Source organism: Podarcis vaucheri (assembly GCF_965113315.1).
Source record: "Podarcis vaucheri genome assembly, chromosome: 8".
NCBI lineage: Eukaryota > Metazoa > Chordata > Lepidosauria > Squamata > Lacertidae > Podarcis > Podarcis vaucheri.
In genome coordinates, this window is record NC_138766.1 from 45,927,291 (window position 1) to 45,934,542 (window position 7,252).

Consider the following 7,252-nt stretch of genomic DNA (forward strand, 5'->3'; position numbering starts at 1 on the left):
CAATACGTTTTTTTGTATATCTATACACAATACGTTTAAAAGCATAGATATTTTCCTGTGAAGACAACAGAAGCTCAGGTGGCCTTTGTGGCTTTGAGTGCCTTTTATCAGCTTAGTCTGACACACCAATTGCAACCCTACCTGGTCAGAGACGTCCAGGCAGCAGCTAGCCATCCTCTGGGAATAATACGTTGTGCATGAAACTGCCTTTGAAAATGGTCAGGAAACGTCTGTTGATTCAGGAAGGGTTGTTAAATTGTTCACTGGGGGTTGACTACAGGTGATTAGCAGCCGCATTGTATGTTTTTTAAATAAAATACCTGGTGTGTGACAGTACCCAGGGCGAGTAGGTTTGAGCCTTCTTTCCCCAGCTGCAATCTCCAGTGCTAACTCCCCACCCGCCTTACAGGGTAATTAGCATTAGCAAAAAGGCTGCCATTGGCATTTACTTTTTAAAAACACAACATGTGGTCATTAATTAAATTAAGTAGCTGAGTCCCAGTACTGAACAATTTGAAAATATTATGCCACTGCTTCGTTCTCTGTACTAGCTTCCACTCCATTACTGTGCCCAATTCAAAATGCTGGTTTCAGCCTTTAACAGCCCAGGACCATAGTACCTGAAAGATAGCCTTCTCCTCTATGTGCCTATTTAGACTTTGACAATATTAACTTCTGAGGCCCCTCACTGGGTCCCCCTGTCAAATGAGGTGGGGCAGGTGGCTGGGCCTTTTCAGTGGTGACACCCTGGTTGTGGAATGCCAGCGAAAGGTGCTTTTATTTTCTTAGGTCTTTTAAAAACACCTTGAAACTTTTAATCAATAATAATAATAATAATAATAATAATAATTTATTATTTATATCCTGCCCATCTAGCTGGGTATTTACTGTTTAAATCTCCTGTTTTATTGGTTGGTTGCTCAGAGATCTACTCAGAGTAGACTCATAGAAATTAATGGACCTAAGTTAGTCATATTCATTAATTCCAATGGGTCTCTTCCCAGTGGCACTAGCAATGGGTGAAACTTTTAGCATTTGATTAATACTGTAAGTTGCCCAGAGACCATTGTTATTGAGTAGAGCTTAAATATGGCAATAAAATAAATAGAATAGAATAAAACAGCCACACATATTTTGATTTCCCAGTCCCTGCCGCACCTGTTTTCATCTGATTTTTATGATGTAGATCACCCCTGAGTGGAATACAGTTTTCCAATCCATAGTGTTTTGTTCGAGTGGGGCTTTGAGCTTTTGATGTTCAGAAGCAAGAACTGTATCTGTGCCATTTGCAAGAGGCAGTCCTCTTCTGGGCCTGCAGATCTTTGTAGTCGGATGCAGCAGCCTTCTGCAGGTGTGTGAGAACTCTGAACAGCCCCTTATGCCCACGTAGGGAGCGCTAACATGTTTACAAGTGAATGCTGCATGGAGTGTCTTTTATTGAAGTATGAGCAGCTGCCATTATGCTCTGTTCCCAGAACAAAACCAAAACATAAAAGGGCTGAAAGAGGCTGCTGCAGAAGATGCAAAATAAAGCTGCCTTTTATCTTTCAGCAGATTATATGTATATTTAATGAAAGGAAATCAAGCAGGTAATAAAAGGCTGGAAAATTCAAGAATTGTGCATTTTCCAAAAACACCCCCCACAGAAGCTGAGGATACCCTTATGTCTTTCCTGTTCTCCCAGTTCGTTCAGTTTTCAGCGAGTCTTGTAATTGGACAGGTAGCCTTGAAAGAAAATACTTCCTTTCTCTAAAAATAAAAATAATAAAAATATGTTGTAAGATGATGTTCTGTCAGCTTGCTTGAGAAGAAACAGCTCTTTTCCCATTGTTAAAAACTTTCCTAGCTTAGGTTAGGGACAGAGGTAAATGCTATCCTGCTGGCTAAAGGCCAGATTGGTACATTTTACAAAAAGCATTTGGAATGAGTACAGCTGGAAACTAAAGGGAACCATTTTCAGATGGTGGACAAAAGAACGGCTGGAGCCAAAAGGAGGAAGAGCGGCTCAGGAGGCATCACGGTGACACAGACAGCAATGCTGGTTGAAAGGTGGGAAAGAAAAATAAAAAAGCTGCCTTGAAGTTACAGTTTCAGTCCTGGGGTTTGTTCATTTCAGTCTTGGGGTTGGTGGTTTTTTTGTTTTTTGTTTGGTTTGTTTTTTGGACCACAGACAAATGTTGGAGGGGGAGTGAAATTCCTGGAATGGAACTGCATAATTTCGATACAATAAATTGCTCTTTTATACCTCTGCCCAGACTACAATTGGTGGCCCTGGCAATCTTGCCACCCAGGACAATGCTGTATTTTAAAAGAAGTGGTACCCCCCCCCCCAGCTCTCAGGATGTTCTTGAGGAATTGCCTGAAACATTTTCAGAAGAGGTGAGAGCTTCTACCACAAAGAGGAGAAGGATGACCACCAGATCAACATACTGAATTAGTGCACTTGCCAAAGATCTGCTTCCAGTGTCAGAGGTCAGCCCTGTGAAAATGCAGCAGAATACCAAAACATTGCATTAATGGCAAAGTGCAGGCATTTTTTCCCTCGCCCCTGGTGATGATTGTGGCTTGTTCAGCTTGTCTAGGATCCCCTTGTGATTTAGAACCATGGAGGTTCAGAGTTGTAAGTGAAATGGGAAGCCAGCCAAGCTGAAGAGGCTCCCTGCTGCAGATGTTCAGTCCCCAACACATGAGGGGTGACGAAGTGCATGTTGATGTTGTCTGTAGGGCTCATGTGAATGTCTTAAGCTGTGTAAGTGTGGAACAAGAAGCAGAGCGGTCCTCATTCCCAATTTGCCATGCTGGTGATAGGTAGGATACAGCAGAATTTTAAGTCCACTCTGCTCTGCTAGGCTGTGCCACTGGGAGCTGCCATTGCATAGGCTTGACCATGAAAAGCATAGGCTGTAGCCGGCAGAACATCCCAGAAAGAAGGTGTTTTGGGGTGGACCCAGGCCACTGGAACCTAAGCTCCCAGCAAAGAGTGATATTTGAGCCTCTCTGATCAATAGCTTTATTCCTCTCCTTCTGTCCTGGAAGACCCAATGGCAGAGCTTTGGAGCAGCAGCAGTTACTACTGATCCATACAGCCTTCCTGATCCTGGCCAGGAGTTAGGATGGCAGCCATAGTTGCTGTATTACAAATTGTAATGCCATGAACCCGTTGGGTATAGCATACCTGTAGGCAAGGTCAGGCCAGTGGGTGCAGCACCCTATGTAGAACCAATGCTCTGGCCCACCTAATAGTTTTTCAGGAAGCAGGCTTTTGAATATGTGGAAATTTCCCTTTGAAGAGCTGCTTTTTAGAATAAGGCAATTCCCGTTCAATGGCAGCTGTTTTTCCCCAAAGGAGTAGTGCTCGACCCATCTGACTCACCCTGACATCACAAGATTCACTCAGGTGGATTTTTCAAGGTTGCTTTTAGCTTTATGACTGAGTGATATGGCTGAAAAATAAAGCAAAATAACCCTTTAGTTCCCACGACTGTGAATACTTCAGGGCAAAGCAATTATTATTCTAGTTATCTATCTATAACGACTAACAGACAATGACATACACATAGTCGTTTTGAGGTTGGTCAGAGAGAGTATAGAAATGTATCTTGGTTTTGAACAAATCCATTCATATGTTTGAAGCCACACCTGGAAATATGGTCACCCCACACAGTAAGGACAACTGGCTATGGTTTTGCTTTACAGTTTTATGTTTCCAGATTCCCAACTACCCCCTACCCCAACTCACTATTTATCCAAACCCAGGTTTCTGAAGGAAAAGGCTAACCATGTTTTATCCAACTCATTGAAATATGGTGCCCCATAGCTGTAGCAATTGGAACTATTTTTCTCTGAAACCGAAAAGGATAATGACCAAGTTCAGAATGCTTCCATAACCACAGCTGTCCGGATTCGGAATATCTTTTTTTACAAGTTGAACATGGATTAAAACCTGCTAGTTGGATCATCAAAGTCTCAGAGGTTTGTAGCTCTCATTGTGGGAAAAGCCTTGAGGTCAGAAATTGAATGGGGAAAGTTTCACCTTTGCTGTACACATCTTTAAGAGGATCAGGAAAAAAACATCATATCTGAACAAGAACAAGACACCAATCTTCCGGCGAGCCGCGATCCCAGCGCAAGCAAGGGCTTGCACCGCGAGGTGAAGCCCGAGCTATTCTGAAGGATAGGGGCGACTCCAGGGCGCGGAGACCCCCCAAACTCTTTGGAAGGGTGTTCAAAGAGTCTAGTTCCCAGCATGACCGAAAAAAGGATCAAACCGGCTACCAGGTAACCCCGAGAGAGGCGACGAGAGTAGCGGAAGATTCAACGGGTCTAGGGGAGCCATTTTCTTACCTTCAGATAGCGAAGCCCTGCGCTTGCAGGAGAAGCGGCTTGTTTGCAAAAAATAAGAACTCCGATATTTGTAACTTTGTGGCTAAGAGGGTAAACAAAGAAATTCCGGAGTAACAAAGAAGACGAATGGAGTTCAGCGGGAGGCCGAAATCAACTAAGACACGGCAGGAATGCAGTACAAAGAAAAGTGAGTGACTTGCCCGGGCGGTAAAACTGTTCCCTTTCGGTTTCCCCCCCTCGAGAAAATAACGCGGTTACGAAGGGAGAAGGGGAAGAAAAGAACCCCTGAGGAGAAAGGGAAGAAACCGGAAGGGTCTAGGCAAGAGGGAGAGCGGAGGTCTCTGATTTTTGGCGAACAGGAGGCTGCAAGGAAGCGAGGTTTCTTTTTTTTCTTACAAGTGAGACTGGGTGAGAGAGAAAAGTGGTAAGAGAAGCCTCGCCGCCATTTGAAACAGGAGCGCAGCGTCTGTGCGGAGGAAAAGGGAAACAAAGATATTATGTGTAGGCGCTCTACAGAAGATTATATACTTTATCGGGAACTGCATATGGGAACAGGAGTTTGAAACGTGAACTTTGAGGACAATTTAAAGATTCGGTAAGAGTCAATGCAGACTTTGGGCAGAAGTGGGGGTTAATTTGGAGGACAAAATGGAGAATATGAGTGGTGTTTAAACCTCCCTCCTTCCTCCCTCCGGCGCTCCCCCTCCTCCTTTACTAGATACCCGCTGCGTTCGTACCCTTTACCACCTGACCCCTCTCCTTTCTTTTTTGTTAAACCTCCCCGAAATTTAAGCGATCTCTGGACTAAGCAACAGGTGAATTAGAGAAGTCGCATCGGCTTCTGGAAACTGCAGCCTGCTGCTGGGAACATCATACACCCAAAGGATCTATTTCTGGTATCATAAATAGACATTGACCGATAAATATGACCACGACTGGACTGTGAGAACTTGTTAGGATTTAGCCTTATTGTTATTATTTGTTATTTATTTAGCTTTATTATTGTTTTGGAGTGATATATAAGAGTCTATAGTTTACGGTTATAACTTACTGATACTGATCCGAATTTAGAGAAGGCAAACACGGGGTGAGAGACAAACTATAATAAGGAAAGGAAGCAAGGAAAACGCGGGAGGGATAGAGAAGGAAGTGTGGGCGGAAAGGGACGGCGGGGAAAGGGACTACATAAAATACAAGATGTCTCATACAGGAAAGAAGGGAACGAATGGGGGTACACCAGGAGAGAGGAAAGGCTCTAAACAGGATACAGACTTTAAGACAGACATTCTGAAGATGTTTGCAGAGATCAAACAAAGTCAAGTAAATGTCGAACATAAGTTAGAATCGGTGGACAACAGAATTGGGAAATTAGATAAAAAAATGGAGGAAACTGTGAATGAAATTAAGGGCCAAATAAAAGAAATATTTAGGAGAGCGCAGCTTACAGAAGAAGGTTTGAAAAGGACAAAGATAGAAATAAGAGAGGTTAGAAGAGATAAAGAAAAGATCAAATCAGATGTGATGGAAATATGTAAGACACAGGAAGAGATAAAAGACATTATAGCAATGAACGAACTGAGGCAGAGGGAGGTAAACCTGAGGCTGAGGGCAGTCCCAGAGATACAGAACGAGAATATTAAAGAAAAATTGACGAAGGAGTTAGCAGAATGGATGGGTCTGCCTGTGGAAGAAATGGCCAATAGTATAGTAAACGCATTTAGAATGCGTGTTAATGCAATAAAAGCAAAGAAATTCCCGGGCGACTGTCTGATTACATTCGAAAACAAAGTAATGAGGGACAGGATCCTCCAAAGGAATAGAGAAAAAAGACTAAATATAGATGGAAACTATATAATTATTTTTAAAGATGTTCCAATAAGACTGCTTAAAAAGAGAGATGCTTATAAATCTTTGGTGCAAACATTGAGGAAAAATAGAGTTGAGTTTAGGTGGGAATTCCCGGAAGGGATATCATTCACATATAGAGGAAAAAAACACAAGCTGATAAATTCTGAAGAAACCGGGAAATTCCTTAGGAAATATAAGGAACTTAAAGCGGAAGCCCTAGAGATAGGAAGAGAGGAGAGAGCCTCACCAGGAGAGCTAAGAATGTTGGAGGAGGGGGAGGGGGGGAGAGGGGGTCGGAGGAAGAAGAGGAAGAAGAAGAGGAAACAGAGGATTTAGAAAATATACAATAGATAAGAAAATTTCAAAAAAATAACAAAAGGATAATACACGGGCTATGGGGTTAAAAATCTGGAATTGGAATGTTAACGGGATGAATGACAAAAGAAAGAGAAATAAAATTGAACAATGCTTGAAAAGGAGAAACCTGGATGTTATCTGCCTCCAGGAGACGCATGTGGCCAGAAAGCATAGAAAAGTGATAATTAATAAACGGTTGGGAAATGAGTACGAAGCCCTGGACAAAGGTAAAAAAAGAGGTGTGGTACTGTATATCAGTAATAAGATAGAAGCTAAAACAATGTTTAAGGATGAGGAGGGGAGGATGATAGCGGTTAACATCAATTGGCAGGGGGAAAAAATACTGTTAGTGGGGATATACGCGCCGAATGGCAGCAAAACTGAATTCTTTAAGAAACTAGAAGAAAAACTAATGGAATACGCCGATCAAAAAATAATATTAATGGGAGATATGAACGCAGTGGTCTCACTTGAGATGGACAGACTTAGAGATAGAGCAAATAAAGAAGGGAAGTTGCCAAAATCTTTCTTTTCTATGGTGGAAAACTGCGGTTTAGTAGATATCTGGCGCTTGAGACACCCGCTAGAAAAGCAATTTACCTTTCATTCAGAACCCAACCAATCCTTCTCTCGACTGGATCAGATCTGGATTTCTAAAGAACTATGTCCAAGAATCAAATATATTGAGATAAAGCCAAAAGTA